Source organism: Chiloscyllium plagiosum, unplaced genomic scaffold (assembly GCF_037043375.1).
Source record: "Chiloscyllium plagiosum isolate Xiang-an unplaced genomic scaffold, Cpla_swu_hap1 HiC_scaffold_35, whole genome shotgun sequence".
Lineage (NCBI taxonomy): Eukaryota > Metazoa > Chordata > Chondrichthyes > Orectolobiformes > Hemiscylliidae > Chiloscyllium > Chiloscyllium plagiosum.
In genome coordinates, this window is record NW_028270173.1 from 58968873 (window position 1) to 58985396 (window position 16524).

At 47.2% G+C, this 16524-nt stretch overlaps 4 non-coding genes across 4 annotated transcripts; all 4 read left to right on the forward strand.

Moving 5' to 3' along the window:
- The first annotated feature begins 2509 nt into the window (after positions 1-2509).
- On the forward strand, positions 2510-2674 carry LOC148140994 (U1 spliceosomal RNA). The gene has a single exon (XR_015753187.1). It is a non-coding gene; the product is annotated as a U1 spliceosomal RNA (small nuclear RNA).
- Positions 2675-4644: 1970 nt separating this feature from the next.
- LOC148140995 (U1 spliceosomal RNA) lies at positions 4645-4810 on the forward strand. The gene has a single exon (XR_015753161.1). It is a non-coding gene; the product is annotated as a U1 spliceosomal RNA (small nuclear RNA).
- A 5365-nt stretch (positions 4811-10175) lies between these two features.
- On the forward strand, positions 10176-10340 carry LOC148140996 (U1 spliceosomal RNA). The gene has a single exon (XR_015753192.1). It is a non-coding gene; the product is annotated as a U1 spliceosomal RNA (small nuclear RNA).
- Positions 10341-12310: 1970 nt separating this feature from the next.
- Positions 12311-12476, forward strand: LOC148140997 (U1 spliceosomal RNA). Its single transcript, XR_015753162.1, has one exon. It is a non-coding gene; the product is annotated as a U1 spliceosomal RNA (small nuclear RNA).
- Positions 12477-16524: the final 4048 nt, after the last annotated feature.

A 16524-nucleotide genomic window follows, 5' to 3' on the forward strand; every position in this document is an offset into this window, starting at 1 on the left:
GGACTTGTCGGAACAGGTGTTACCTCTCCACCGAAATTCTCCTCAAAGCGAGCACAGAAGGTGTTGAGACGATCTGGGAGGGATATGTTATCGTCTGCTATCTTGGCCCTTTTTAAAGAGATTATAGGCTCTTTTGGGATTCTGAAAACAACATTTGCCAATTGAATGACCTGCTGGGAAAACTGGATAACTGAAGTTGGATCAGGCCAGACCAACAGGTCTACACACCTGTTACCCTGATTGATGATATGGAATAGGTTTTAATAGGACAGTGGGAACTGCGGTATGAAGGCAGGAAGCTTGCAGCATTCACTTGGATCAAGTCAGGCAGATATACACGCCATTCAACTTGATTGATTGAATAGGTGTTGGCAGGACAATGCTGCAAGGTTTCGGGTGGAACAGTAGATCTGAGTTTCAGTCGAACTGCAATTGAGACAGTTCGGCTCCTAGGGTCCGCTCAGTCAATAGGGAAATTACAATATCCAACACTGTCTTTTGTAAGAGTTTTCCCGAGGTAGAATGTCAATTAACATCAATTTATGCTAATTACATTCTTACATCAAACCGTTGCTGCCCAACAGCACTCAGAGCTGACCCAGATAACTAGTTAAAAGCCCAGTCCTGAAGAAGGGCTAATGCCCGAAACGTCGATTCTCCTGTTCCCTAGATGCTGCCTGACCTGCTGCGCTTTTCCAGCAACACATATCCATCAGGTATTTATACTAGGCTAGGAGAGAGAAGGTGAGTCATGGCTCCAGAAGCAAAGGTAGCAATAAAGAGGTGATAATGACAGTGCATAGAGAGATTATTGGGAGATTAGGAGCTGTGAATGACCAAGGCTGAAGCCAGTGCTATATGATAAAATATATGGGGGATGGGTGAAGCAGAAGCAAAATGGAAAACAGGGAGAAGAGTAGCAAAGGGGGAAGAGGAGAGGAAAAAGGTGACGAGAGAGTGGGGAGTGAGAGAAAGAGAGACAATCATATATACATATATTTTATCACAAATGCAGGGTACAGAAGCTTAACAAGGAGACCAAAAGACATTAGAGTTTTACTCTTATCAACAAACAAACAAAAGGCATGTCTTATTTGTGCAAGATTGCATTTTCATAGGCTGATAAAGAGGTTTATACTACCCCATTATACTGGGTCAAACTGAAGATCAGGCCGTTCTTCCTGCTCCCAAGGTTTCTGATTCTTGGTGCTAATGTTCTCTCTGGAGTGTGTGAGGGAACCCGTCTGATCTGAGTTGCTTTATTTAACTAGTTGACAGGCAGGAGGCTGGAAGAACACAGCGAGTCAGGCAACATCAGGAGGCGGAGAAGTCAATGTTTCGGGACTAACCCTTCATCAGGGCTAATGCCCGAAACGTCGATTCTCCTGTTCCCTAGATGCTGCCTGACCTGCTGCGCTTTTCCAGCAACACATATCCATCTCTGATCTCCAGCATCTGCAGACCTCACTTTCTCCTAGTATAAATACCTCCCTATTTCTCCCTTTTTTTTTAGCTTTGACAAAGGGTCAGTTAGACTCTAAACGTCAGCTCTTTTCTCTCCTTACAGATGCTGCCAGACCTGCTGAGATTTTCCAGCATTTTCTCTTTTGGTTTCAGATTCCAGCATCCGCAGTAATTTGCTTTTATCCATGGTTCTGGGTGGATTCCTCTTCCAAGGGTCTGTGTGGACTTGTTGGGCTGAAGGGTCTGTTTCCACACTGTAGGGAATCTGATCTTGTACTTCAACCATAATAACCACGTGTCATGGTAAAACACGTTTCATTATTAGCATAAGGAAGCAAGTAAATCAAAGACATATGAAAATAATATTTACATTTGAATCACCGGCGACTGTTTTTCGAAACAACAGAGGGTGTTGAAAACGTGGAATGTGCATCCAGAAAAGGTGGTGCTGTCAGTTTAATGTCACATCCAAACAGCGTTGAGAAATATTTCCTTGTTCCTGGCACCTTTAATCTTAACCGTGAGGTCTCCTGAAGTGATTGATTTGCACGGTGGAACACAGAGGGGGGAAGATTGCAAAGCTGCAGTTTCACAAAAGAAGATTTGTTCAATTTGTAGGGATTAGGAAAAAGTGATTTCAAAATATCTTTCAAGTTTCACCAGCAAAGCTTAAAAATTGCTTTTATTCGCGTTCATCTCACTGTAAATAGTGTTTGATAACAGAGTGCTTCCAGTGTATGAGAGATTTCTGGGGCTTTGTTTTGGTGAAAGAGGAGGCAGTGTGAAGGGGGCAGGGCAAGGAAGGGCGGAGCATTTCCGTTTAAGGGCGAAATGCAAATTAGCGCAACTTCTCACGTCGCCCAGTGAGTGTTGTATTCAGTGAAACATGAGTCTTTCCGGATGTTCTGTGATCCAGGTGAGAAATTGCGCTGTTGGATAGACAGGGAACCTCAGGCAGGTGAGTTTTCGATTTTCGAAAACGCAGTTAGTATGAGTGTAAAAGGTATGGGCTGTTATTGGGTTTGAGCGAGTGGGAGTATTAAGCATACTTACCTGGCAGGGGAAGATACCATGATCACCAAGGTGGTTCTCCCAGGACGAGGCTATCCCATTGCACTTCGGGTGTGCTGACGCCTGCGATGTCCCCAAATGCGGGATACTCGACTGCAAAATTTGTGGTAGTGGGGGACTGCGTTCGCGCTCTCCCCTGAAATACAAGCCAAAAACAGATCTTTCCATGGATAACGGTAACTTGTGCTTCGTACGGCTTTCTATATTCAATTCGGTTTCACCCTAATTGACAGATATGCCGCACGTCTAACTTCATCTTGCAATAAACCGCTCTCTTCAAAGCTTTTCATAAAAGGAACAAACCCTTCAAATAACCAAATATCCCCCCCGCATTTGCTCCATTTCCCTCTATTTACTGCCTGCCTATTCCATCCAGTATTGTTCAAAATGCCTGGCAGGGGAGATACCACGATATCTAAGGAGGTCCAGCCAATCTGAGCGATGACCTCATCAGCTGTCCGCAGCCCTGGGCAGGGAGTTCGAAACACAGTCCGGGTGACTGTGAAGAAGGTAGAGGGTCGTACGCTGGTGGATCGCATCCTGTTTATTAAGAAGGTATTGCTGGGATGCTGTGGGTTCGCTGCAGCGGACGTGTACTGCCTGCAGGATTTCCCTGGGGCAGGCTACTTTGATGTGACCTTCAGAAATGTGAAGCAGTGCGAACAGCTCCTGAAGGTCTTCAAGGAGAAGAAAGGGGAGCCGCTGTTCTCCATCTTGTCGGCAACCCCATTGTGTGTGCTTCCTGCACAGAGGAGTCGGGTTGTTACAATCCATATGTACAACCTCTATGGTCCAGCGGCTGATGTCCTGAACTTCCTGGGAAGGTACGTCCAAGTTGAGGGAGAAGCCACCGATGTGATCGACCCCTTTGGGATCTGGACCAGTAAGCGGCAGGTCAGGGTAACTCTGAGGGTCGATGACAATGGGAACATTCTCCACCCACCCTCGAGCTTCGCAATTGGAGGGAGCAGAGGCTACCTGACATATGCAGGGCAGCCGAAAGTGTGCCGAACCTGCGGGAAGTCGGGACATGTGCTGACGGATTGCAAAGTGACCATCTGCAGGAACTGCAAACAGGAGGGTCACCTGACTAAGGACTGTCAGGAAGAAAAGAGCTGCAACCTGTGCGGAGAGGCGGGCCACATGTACAAGACCTGCCCAAGACGGGGGTCCCCACTTACGCACAGATGGCTGGAGATGGCAATGCGAGCCGTGGACCCCCAAAGACCAGTAACGTCCACCTAGACAGCAGGGAAACAGAGTCTGGTGGCACCCAGAAAGAAGAGCAGGCTGGAGTAGAGGAGGCGGCAGCCAGCGGAGAGATACAGCAGCTGATCCTAGCTCTAGCTGGGCAGATGGAAGCAATGGAGGAGGAGGTAATCGAGCAGGCAGAGGAGTGGATACCTGTTAAAAACAGGAAGAGAAAATCCAGCCAGGCCCCCAAAGCCTCCCAGCAAAGGGGAAAAAGACAGCTGCACGAGGGAGGGACGGACAGCTCTTCGGATGGGGAAGACGGGTGCAAAGAACGTCATCACCACCAGAAGAAGAGACAGAGCGCCGTAGATAAAGAGGAGGGCATTTCCTCCCAACCAGGAAACAACAGACCCCCTGAAGTCCACCCTCCACCCAGTGAGAACCAGGGGGTACCCACTGTCCCACAACTACAGGTAACTGAGAGCTGTGATCCTCTGACAGTCCCATTGTCAGACACAGAACTGGATGGTGCGGACCCTTGCCTTGGCTCAATGACTCCAGAGCGGGTAAATGACCCCAGTGAGGAGCTGGATAGCTACCTCAGCCCAGCGAAGGTCCAGCAGTTCGTGCTCACCATGGGGATGCAGACAGCTACCCCAGAGACAGGACAGTCAAATGGACAATGGTAACCCCATAAACTGGGGGTTAAAGAAGTTTCCTTTGCTATCGTATAACAGGGCACCCACTCAGTAGGTGGGTTCCGCTGAAGCCACAGCTAAATAATAAGAGACTGGATGGTTAATAAAGGGAACTGTAAATAGGATAACTGTAAATTCGAGTAATTCAATCTGTTCTTTACGACATGCAATGTATATATTTATGAACGACATGACAAATTGTACAAGTACCAAAGATTTATTTCTATGAATAAAGTATATTTTGAAATATAAAAAAAAGGTTCTCCCAGGACGAGGCTATCCCATTGCACTTCGGGTGTGCTGACGCCTGCGATGTCCCCAAATGCGGGATACTCGACTGCAAAATTTGTGGTAGTGGGGGACTGCGTTCGCGCTCTCCCCTGAAATACAAGCAAAAAACTGATCTTTCAATAGATACCGGTAACTTGTGCTTCGTACGGCTTTCTGTATTCAATTCACTTTCACCCAAATTGACAGATATGCCCACGTCTTACTTCATCTTGCAATAAACCGCTCTCTTCAAAGCTTTTCATAAAAGGAACAAGCCCTTCAAATAACCAAATATCCCTCCCCCCCCCCCCCCCCCCCGCATTTGCTCCATTTCCCTCGATTTACTGCCTGCCTATTCCATCCAGTATTGCTCAAAATGCCTCTTTCAACAATTTATTCGATAGATTATATTCAGCTCTGTCCACTGATTCTTCACCACCTGCTCCAGGTTAAAGGAGAGGTAACTGGGAGCAGCGGTCCTGTGACAGCCCCGCTGGTGTTGTTATAAAATGACTGGGGGTGTTACATAAACATTGGGCTGGGGGCGTTGTTATAAAATGATTGGGGCTGTTGTTATAAAATGACCAGGGGAGTTATATGAACACTGGGCTGGGGTTGTTGTTATAAAATGACTGGTGTGTGGTTTATAAACGCTGGGCTGAGGGGGTTGTTACAAAATGACTGGGGTGTGTTTTATAAACACTGGGCTGGGGTGATGTTATAAAATGACTAGAGTATATTATATAAACACTGGGCTGAGGGGGTTGTTTTAAATAACTGGAGTATATTATATAAACACTGGGCTGAGGGGGTTGTTATAAAATGACTGGGATGTGGTTTATAAACACTGGGCTGGGGAGGTGTTATAAAATGATTGAGGTATGTTATATAAACACTGGGCTGAGGGGGTTATTATAAAATGACTGGGGTGTGTTATATAAATACTGGGCTGGGGTGTTGTTATAAAATGACTGGGAGTGTTACGTAAACACTGGGCTGGGAGGGTTGTTATAAAATGACTGGGTAATGTTATATAAACAGTGGGCTGTGTGGGTTGTTATAAAATGACGGGGATGTTACATAAACACTGGGCTGGAGAGGTTGTTAGAAAATGACTGGGGGTGTTACATAAACACTGGGCTGGGAGGGTTGTTATAAAATGACTGGGGGGTGCTATACAAACACTGGGATTGGGGCTGTTGTTATAAAATGACTGGGATGTAGTTTATAAACACTGGGCTGGGGAGGTGTTATAAAATGATTGTGGTATGTTATATAAACACTGGGCTGAGTGGGTTGTTATAAAATAACTGGTGGGTGTTGTTATAAAATGACTGGGGTGTTACATAAACATTGGGCTGGGGGCGTTGTTATAAAATGACTGGGGCGTTATAAAATCACTGGGCTGGGGGTCCTCCTTCAGGCCCTCAGACCACTGTACACTGGCAGGCTATGCCGTCTGTTCCCCTTTCACAGTCCTAGAGTCAGCTGCACTGCCAGATGGCACATCAGCACAGGCTGCGGAGCTGTTTGTGGTCACTGGGGCTTGCATCATTGCAAAAGGTCACACAGCAAACATTGATACTGACTCTAGATAGGCCTTCAGAGTCGTCCATGATTTTAGCCTATTTTGGAAACAGAGAGGCTTCATCACGTCAGCAGGGGGGCCACTACAACACACTGCGCTGATCTCTAACCTCCTGGAAGCGGTCCTCTTACCCTCCGCCCTAGCCATTATGAAATGAGCTGCTCATACCTCTGGCACTGACCGTGTCACCCTCGAGAATGCCTCAGCTGACCCAGCAGCCTGGGAGGCTGCACTGACCCCCACCACTCACCCCCTGCCGTCCCCAGAATAGGGAAGGCCCCAGTACTGCCTGACCCTATGGAGACAGTGTGAGATGCCCAACAGGCTTCTCCATCGCAGGAAAAGGAGAGTTGGGCCCCGCATTGGGACCACACAGTCTCCTTCCCTACAGCTGCTCAGACACCCTGATGGCCGCATCATTTGCCCAAGAGCCCACCTACACTCACTGACCCTTGCAGCCCATGGCATTGACCACATGGGCAAGAGGGGCATGATGCACACTTTAACGCAGTCCTGGTATGCACCGAGATAATGAGTTCCTTGGTTTTGCCGACATTGAGAGCTAGGTTGTTCTCAATGCACCATTTTTCAAGGTCTTCCACCTCCCTGTCTGTAGTCTGTTTCGTTGCCATCTGAGATTCAATGACTGTGGTGATGTGATCAGCAAACTTGTAAATGGCATTAGTCTGGTATTTGGCGATGGGTATACAGTGAGTACAGTAGGGGACTGAGTAAGCACCCCTGGAGGGCTCCAGTGTTGAGTGTTAGTGAGGATGAAATATTGTCCCCAGTCTTCACTGATTGTGGCCTGTGGGTCAGGAAAGTGAGGATCCAGTTGCAGAGAGTGGGGCTCAGTCTGAGATCACTAAGTTTAGTAATCAGTCTCGAGGGAAAAACAGTGTTGAAGGCTGAACTATAGTCAATGAGTAGGATTCTTAGGTAGCTGTTCTTGGTGTCAAGATGTTCCAGGGAGGAGTGAAGGGCAAGTGATGTGGCATCTGACGTGGATCTGTTGGTCCGATAGGCAAATTAGAGTGGGTCAAACAGTAGTGGGGAAGCTGGAGTTGATGAATGCAATGACCAGCTTTTCAAAGCACTTCATGACCACCAAAGTTAGGACCACAGGGCAGTAGTCATTGAGACATGCTGCATGAAACTTCTTAGGCACAGGGATGATGTTAGCCCTCTTGAAACAGGCAGGGACAGTATCCTGCTGCAGGGTGAGGTTGAAGATGTCCAAGAAGACCTCTGCCAGTTGGTCTGTGCATGCCCTGAGTGCACGGCCTGGTACTCCATCTGGTCCCAACGCTCTCCTTGGATTCGCACGAAGGAAAACTGATCTGACCTCTGATGCAGTGACTGTTGGGATAGGTTCATTAGGACTTGTCGGAACAGGTGTTACCTCTCCACCGAAATTCTCCTCAAAGCGAGCACAGAAGGTGTTGAGACGATCTGGGAGGGATATGTTATCGTCTGCTATCTTGGCCCTTTTTAAAGAGATTATAGGCTCTTTTGGGATTCTGAAAACAACATTTGCCAATTGAATGACCTGCTGGGAAAACTGGATAACTGAAGTTGGATCAGGCCAGACCAACAGGTCTACACACCTGTTACCCTGATTGATGATATGGAATAGGTTTTAATAGGACAGTGGGAACTGCGGTATGAAGGCAGGAAGCTTGCAGCATTCACTTGGATCAAGTCAGGCAGATATACACGCCATTCAACTTGATTGATTGAATAGGTGTTGGCAGGACAATGCTGCAAGGTTTCGGGTGGAACAGTAGATCTGAGTTTCAGTCGAACTGCAATTGAGACAGTTCGGCTCCTAGGGTCCGCTCAGTCAATAGGGAAATTACAATATCCAACACTGTCTTTTGTAACAGTTTTCCCGAGGTAGAATGTCAATTAACATCAATTTATGCTAATTACATTCTTACATCAAACCGTTGCTGCCCAACAGCACTCAGAGCTGACCCAGATAACTAGTTAAAAGCCCAGTCCTGAAGAAGGGCTAATGCCCGAAACGTCGATTCTCCTGTTCCCTAGATGCTGCCTGACCTGCTGCGCTTTTCCAGCAACACATATCCATCAGGTATTTATACTAGGCTAGGAGAGAGAAGGTGAGTCATGGCTCCAGAAGCAAAGGTAGCAATAAAGAGGTGATAATGACAGTGCATAGAGAGATTATTGGGAGATTAGGAGCTGTGAATGACCAAGGCTGAAGCCAGTGCTATATGATAAAATATATGGGGGATGGGTGAAGCAGAAGCAAAATGGAAAACAGGGAGAAGAGTAGCAAAGGGGGAAGAGGAGAGGAAAAAGGTGACGAGAGAGTGGGGAGTGAGAGAAAGAGAGACAATCATATATACATATATTTTATCACAAATGCAGGGTACAGAAGCTTAACAAGGAGACCAAAAGACATTAGAGTTTTACTCTTATCAACAAACAAACAAAAGGCATGTCTTATTTGTGCAAGATTGCATTTTCATAGGCTGATAAAGAGGTTTATACTACCCCATTATACTGGGTCAAACTGAAGATCAGGCCGTTCTTCCTGCTCCCAAGGTTTCTGATTCTTGGTGCTAATGTTCTCTCTGGAGTGTGTGAGGGAACCCGTCTGATCTGAGTTGCTTTATTTAACTAGTTGACAGGCAGGAGGCTGGAAGAACACAGCGAGTCAGGCAACATCAGGAGGCGGAGAAGTCAATGTTTCGGGACTAACCCTTCATCAGGGCTAATGCCCGAAACGTCGATTCTCCTGTTCCCTAGATGCTGCCTGACCTGCTGCGCTTTTCCAGCAACACATATCCATCTCTGATCTCCAGCATCTGCAGACCTCACTTTCTCCTAGTATAAATACCTCCCTATTTCTCCCTTTTTTTTTTTAGCTTTGACAAAGGGTCAGTTAGACTCTAAACGTCAGCTCTTTTCTCTCCTTACAGATGCTGCCAGACCTGCTGAGATTTTCCAGCATTTTCTCTTTTGGTTTCAGATTCCAGCATCCGCAGTAATTTGCTTTTATCCATGGTTCTGGGTGGATTCCTCTTCCAAGGGTCTGTGTGGACTTGTTGGGCTGAAGGGTCTGTTTCCACACTGTAGGGAATCTGATCTTGTACTTCAACCATAATAACCACGTGTCATGGTAAAACACGTTTCATTATTAGCATAAGGAAGCAAGTAAATCAAAGACATATGAAAATAATATTTACATTTGAATCACCGGCGACTGTTTTTCGAAACAACAGAGGGTGTTGAAAACGTGGAATGTGCATCCAGAAAAGGTGGTGCTGTCAGTTTAATGTCACATCCAAACAGCGTTGAGAAATATTTCCTTGTTCCTGGCACCTTTAATCTTAACCGTGAGGTCTCCTGAAGTGATTGATTTGCACGGTGGAACACAGAGGGGGGAAGATTGCAAAGCTGCAGTTTCACAAAAGAAGATTTGTTCAATTTGTAGGGATTAGGAAAAAGTGATTTCAAAATATCTTTCAAGTTTCACCAGCAAAGCTTAAAAATTGCTTTTATTCGCGTTCATCTCACTGTAAATAGTGTTTGATAACAGAGTGCTTCCAGTGTATGAGAGATTTCTGGGGCTTTGTTTTGGTGAAAGAGGAGGCAGTGTGAAGGGGGCAGGGCAAGGAAGGGCGGAGCATTTCCGTTTAAGGGCGAAATGCAAATTAGCGCAACTTCTCACGTCGCCCAGTGAGTGTTGTATTCAGTGAAACATGAGTCTTTCCGGATGTTCTGTGATCCAGGTGAGAAATTGCGCTGTTGGATAGACAGGGAACCTCAGGCAGGTGAGTTTTCGATTTTCGAAAACGCAGTTAGTATGAGTGTAAAAGGTATGGGCTGTTATTGGGTTTGAGCGAGTGGGAGTATTAAGCATACTTACCTGGCAGGGGAAGATACCATGATCACCAAGGTGGTTCTCCCAGGACGAGGCTATCCTATTGCACTTCGGGTGTGCTGACGCCTGCGATGTCCCCAAATGCGGGATACTCGACTGCAAAATTTGTGGTAGTGGGGGACTGCGTTCGCGCTCTCCCCTGAAATACAAGCCAAAAACAGATCTTTCCATAGATAACGGTAACTTGTGCTTCGTACGGCTTTCTATATTCAATTCGGTTTCACCCTAATTGACAGATATGCCGCACGTCTAACTTCATCTTGCAATAAACCGCTCTCTTCAAAGCTTTTCATAAAAGGAACAAACCCTTCAAATAACCAAATATCCCCCCCGCATTTGCTCCATTTCCCTCTATTTACTGCCTGCCTATTCCATCCAGTATTGTTCAAAATGCCTGGCAGGGGAGATACCACGATATCTAAGGAGGTCCAGCCAATCTGAGCTATGACCTTATCAGCTGTCCGCAGCCCTGGGCAGGGAGTTCGAAACACAGTCCGGGTGACTGTGAAGAAGGTAGAGGGTCGTACGCTGGTGGATCGCATCCTGTTTATTAAGAAGGTATTGCTGGGATGCTGTGGGTTCGCTGCAGCGGACGTGTACTGCCTGCAGGATTTCCCTGGGGCAGGCTACTTTGATGTGACCTTCAGAAATGTGAAGCAGTGCGAACAGCTCCTGAAGGTCTTCAAGGAGAAGAAAGGGGAGCCGCTGTTCTCCATCTTGTCGGCAACCCCATTGTGTGTGCTTCCTGCACAGAGGAGTCGGGTTGTTACAATCCATATGTACAACCTCTATGGTCCAGCGGCTGATGTCCTGAACTTCCTGGGAAGGTACGTCCAAGTTGAGGGAGAAGCCACCGATGTGATCGACCCCTTTGGGATCTGGACCAGTAAGCGGCAGGTCAGGGTAACTCTGAGGGTCGATGACAATGGGAACATTCTCCACCCACCCTCGAGCTTCGCAATTGGAGGGAGCAGAGGCTACCTGACATATGCAGGGCAGCCGAAAGTGTGCCGAACCTGCGGGAAGTCGGGACATGTGCTGACGGATTGCAAAGTGACCATCTGCAGGAACTGCAAACAGGAGGGTCACCTGACTAAGGACTGTCAGGAAGAAAAGAGCTGCAACCTGTGCGGAGAGGCGGGCCACATGTACAAGACCTGCCCAAGACGGGGGTCCCCACTTACGCACAGATGGCTGGAGATGGCAATGCGAGCCGTGGACCCCCAAAGACCAGTAACGTCCACCTAGACAGCAGGGAAACAGAGTCTGGTGGCACCCAGAAAGAAGAGCAGGCTGGAGTAGAGGAGGCGGCAGCCAGCGGAGAGATACAGCAGCTGATCCTAGCTCTAGCTGGGCAGATGGAAGCAATGGAGGAGGAGGTAATCGAGCAGGCAGAGGAGTGGATACCTGTTAAAAACAGGAAGAGAAAATCCAGCCAGGCCCCCAAAGCCTCCCAGCAAAGGGGAAAAAGACAGCTGCACGAGGGAGGGACGGACAGCTCTTCGGATGGGGAAGACGGGTGCAAAGAATGTCATCACCACCAGAAGAAGAGACAGAGCGCCGTAGATAAAGAGGAGGGCATTTCCTCCCAACCAGGAAACAACAGACCCCCTGAAGTCCACCCTCCACCCAGTGAGAACCAGGGGGTACCCACTGTCCCACAACTACAGGTAACTGAGAGCTGTGATCCTCTGACAGTCCCATTGTCAGACACAGAACTGGATGGTGCGGACCCTTGCCTTGGCTCAATGACTCCAGAGCGGGTAAATGACCCCAGTGAGGAGCTGGATAGCTACCTCAGCCCAGCGAAGGTCCAGCAGTTCGTGCTCACCATGGGGATGCAGACAGCTACCCCAGAGACAGGACAGTCAAATGGACAATGGTAACCCCATAAACTGGGGGTTAAAGAAGTTTCCTTTGCTATCGTATAACAGGGCACCCACTCAGTAGGTGGGTTCCGCTGAAGCCACAGCTAAATAATAAGAGACTGGATGGTTAATAAAGGGAACTGTAAATAGGATAACTGTAAATTCGAGTAATTCAATCTGTTCTTTACGACATGCAATGTATATATTTATGAACGACATGACAAATTGTACAAGTACCAAAGATTTATTTCTATGAATAAAGTATATTTTGAAATATAAAAAAAAGGTTCTCCCAGGACGAGGCTATCCCATTGCACTTCGGGTGTGCTGACGCCTGCGATGTCCCCAAATGCGGGATACTCGACTGCAAAATTTGTGGTAGTGGGGGACTGCGTTCGCGCTCTCCCCTGAAATACAAGCAAAAAACTGATCTTTCAATAGATACCGGTAACTTGTGCTTCGTACGGCTTTCTGTATTCAATTCACTTTCACCCAAATTGACAGATATGCCCACGTCTTACTTCATCTTGCAATAAACCGCTCTCTTCAAAGCTTTTCATAAAAGGAACAAGCCCTTCAAATAACCAAATATCCCTCCCCCCCCCCCCCCCCCCCCGCATTTGCTCCATTTCCCTCGATTTACTGCCTGCCTATTCCATCCAGTATTGCTCAAAATGCCTCTTTCAACAATTTATTCGATAGATTATATTCAGCTCTGTCCACTGATTCTTCACCACCTGCTCCAGGTTAAAGGAGAGGTAACTGGGAGCAGCGGTCCTGTGACAGCCCCGCTGGTGTTGTTATAAAATGACTGGGGGTGTTACATAAACATTGGGCTGGGGGCGTTGTTATAAAATGATTGGGGCTGTTGTTATAAAATGACCAGGGGAGTTATATGAACACTGGGCTGGGGTTGTTGTTATAAAATGACTGGTGTGTGGTTTATAAACGCTGGGCTGAGGGGGTTGTTACAAAATGACTGGGGTGTGTTTTATAAACACTGGGCTGGGGTGATGTTATAAAATGACTAGAGTATATTATATAAACACTGGGCTGAGGGGGTTGTTTTAAATAACTGGAGTATATTATATAAACACTGGGCTGAGGGGGTTATTATAAAATGACTGGGGTGTGTTATATAAATACTGGGCTGGGGTGTTGTTATAAAATGACTGGGAGTGTTACGTAAACACTGGGCTGGGAGGGTTGTTATAAAATGACTGGGTAATGTTATATAAACAGTGGGCTGTGTGGGTTGTTATAAAATGACGGGGATGTTACATAAACACTGGGCTGGAGAGGTTGTTAGAAAATGACTGGGGGTGTTACATAAACACTGGGCTGGGAGGGTTGTTATAAAATGACTGGGGGGTGCTATACAAACACTGGGATTGGGGCTGTTGTTATAAAATGACTGGGATGTAGTTTATAAACACTGGGCTGGGGAGGTGTTATAAAATGATTGTGGTATGTTATATAAACACTGGGCTGAGTGGGTTGTTATAAAATAACTGGTGGGTGTTGTTATAAAATGACTGGGGTGTTACATAAACATTGGGCTGGGGGCGTTGTTATAAAATGACTGGGGCGTTATAAAATCACTGGGCTGGGGGTCCTCCTTCAGGCCCTCAGACCACTGTACACTGGCAGGCTATGCCGTCTGTTCCCCTTTCACAGTCCTAGAGTCAGCTGCACTGCCAGATGGCACATCAGCACAGGCTGCGGAGCTGTTTGTGGTCACTGGGGCTTGCATCATTGCAAAAGGTCACACAGCAAACATTGATACTGACTCTAGATAGGCCTTCAGAGTCGTCCATGATTTTAGCCTATTTTGGAAACAGAGAGGCTTCATCACGTCAGCAGGGGGGCCACTAGAACACACTGCGCTGATCTCTAACCTCCTGGAAGCGGTCCTCTTACCCTCTGCCCTAGCCATTATGAAATGAGCTGCTCATACCTCTGGCACTGACCGTGTCACCCTCGAGAATGCCTCAGCTGACCCAGCAGCCTGGGAGGCTGCACTGACCCCCACCACTCACCCCCTGCCGTCCCCAGAATAGGGAAGGCCCCAGTACTGCCTGACCCTATGGAGACAGTGTGAGATGCCCAACAGGCTTCTCCATCGCAGGAAAAGGAGAGTTGGGCCCCGCATTGGGACCACACAGTCTCCTTCCCTACAGCTGCTCAGACACCCTGATGGCCGCATCATTTGCCCAAGAGCCCACCTACACTCACTGACCCTTGCAGCCCATGGCATTGACCACATGGGCAAGAGGGGCATGATGCACACTTTAACGCAGTCCTGGTATGCACCGAGATAATGAGTTCCTTGGTTTTGCCGACATTGAGAGCTAGGTTGTTCTCAATGCACCATTTTTCAAGGTCTTCCACCTCCCTGTCTGTAGTCTGTTTCGTTGCCATCTGAGATTCAATGACTGTGGTGATGTGATCAGCAAACTTGTAAATGGCATTAGTCTGGTATTTGGCGATGGGTATACAGTGAGTACAGTAGGGGACTGAGTAAGCACCCCTGGAGGGCTCCAGTGTTGAGTGTTAGTGAGGATGAAATATTGTCCCCAGTCTTCACTGATTGTGGCCTGTGGGTCAGGAAAGTGAGGATCCAGTTGCAGAGAGTGGGGCTCAGTCTGAGATCACTAAGTTTAGTAATCAGTCTCGAGGGAAAAACAGTGTTGAAGGCTGAACTATAGTCAATGAGTAGGATTCTTAGGTAGCTGTTCTTGGTGTCAAGATGTTCCAGGGAGGAGTGAAGGGCAAGTGATGTGGCATCTGACGTGGATCTGTTGGTCCGATAGGCAAATTAGAGTGGGTCAAACAGTAGTGGGGAAGCTGGAGTTGATGAATGCAATGACCAGCTTTTCAAAGCACTTCATGACCACCAAAGTTAGGACCACAGGGCAGTAGTCATTGAGACATGCTGCATGAAACTTCTTAGGCACAGGGATGATGTTAGCCCTCTTGAAACAGGCAGGGACAGTATCCTGCTGCAGGGTGAGGTTGAAGATGTCCAAGAAGACCTCTGCCAGTTGGTCTGTGCATGCCCTGAGTGCACGGCCTGGTACTCCATCTGGTCCCAACGCTCTCCTTGGATTCGCACGAAGGAAAACTGATCTGACCTCTGATGCAGTGACTGTTGGGATAGGTTCATTAGGACTTGTCGGAACAGGTGTTACCTCTCCACCGAAATTCTCCTCAAAGCGAGCACAGAAGGTGTTGAGACGATCTGGGAGGGATATGTTATCGTCTGCTATCTTGGCCCTTTTTAAAGAGATTATAGGCTCTTTTGGGATTCTGAAAACAACATTTGCCAATTGAATGACCTGCTGGGAAAACTGGATAACTGAAGTTGGATCAGGCCAGACCAACAGGTCTACACACCTGTTACCCTGATTGATGATATGGAATAGGTTTTAATAGGACAGTGGGAACTGCGGTATGAAGGCAGGAAGCTTGCAGCATTCACTTGGATCAAGTCAGGCATATATACACGCCATTCAACTTGATTGATTGAATAGGTGTTGGCAGGACAATGCTGCAAGGTTTCGGGTGGAACAGTAGATCTGAGTTTCAGTCGAACTGCAATTGAGACAGTTCGGCTCCTAGGGTCCGCTCAGTCAATAGGGAAATTACAATATCCAACACTGTCTTTTGTAAGAGTTTTCCCGAGGTAGAATGTCAATTAACATCAATTTATGCTAATTACATTCTTACATCAAACCGTTGCTGCCCAACAGCACTCAGAGCTGACCCAGATAACTAGTTAAAAGCCCAGTCCTGAAGAAGGGCTAATGCCCGAAACGTCGATTCTCCTGTTCCCTAGATGCTGCCTGACCTGCTGCGCTTTTCCAGCAACACATATCCATCAGGTATTTATACTAGGCTAGGAGAGAGAAGGTGAGTCATGGCTCCAGAAGCAAAGGTAGCAATAAAGAGGTGATAATGACAGTGCATAGAGAGATTATTGGGAGATTAGGAGCTGTGAATGACCAAGGCTGAAGCCAGTGCTATATGATAAAATATATGGGGGATGGGTGAAGCAGAAGCAAAACGGAAAACAGGGAGAAGAGTAGCAAAGGGGGAAGAGGAGAGGAAAAAGGTGACGAGAGAGTGGGGAGTGAGAGAAAGAGAGACAATCATATATACATATATTTTATCACAAATGCAGGGTACAGAAGCTTAACAAGGAGACCAAAAGACATTAGAGTTTTACTCTTATCAACAAACAAACAAAAGGCATGTCTTATTTGTGCAAGATTGCATTTTCATAGGCTGATAAAGAGGTTTATACTACCCCATTATACTGGGTCAAACTGAAGATCAGGCCGTTCTTCCTGCTCCCAAGGTTTCTGATTCTTGGTGCTAATGTTCTCTCTGGAGTGTGTGAGGGAACCCGTCTGATCTGAGTTGCTTTATTTAACTAGTTGACAGGCAGGAGGCTGG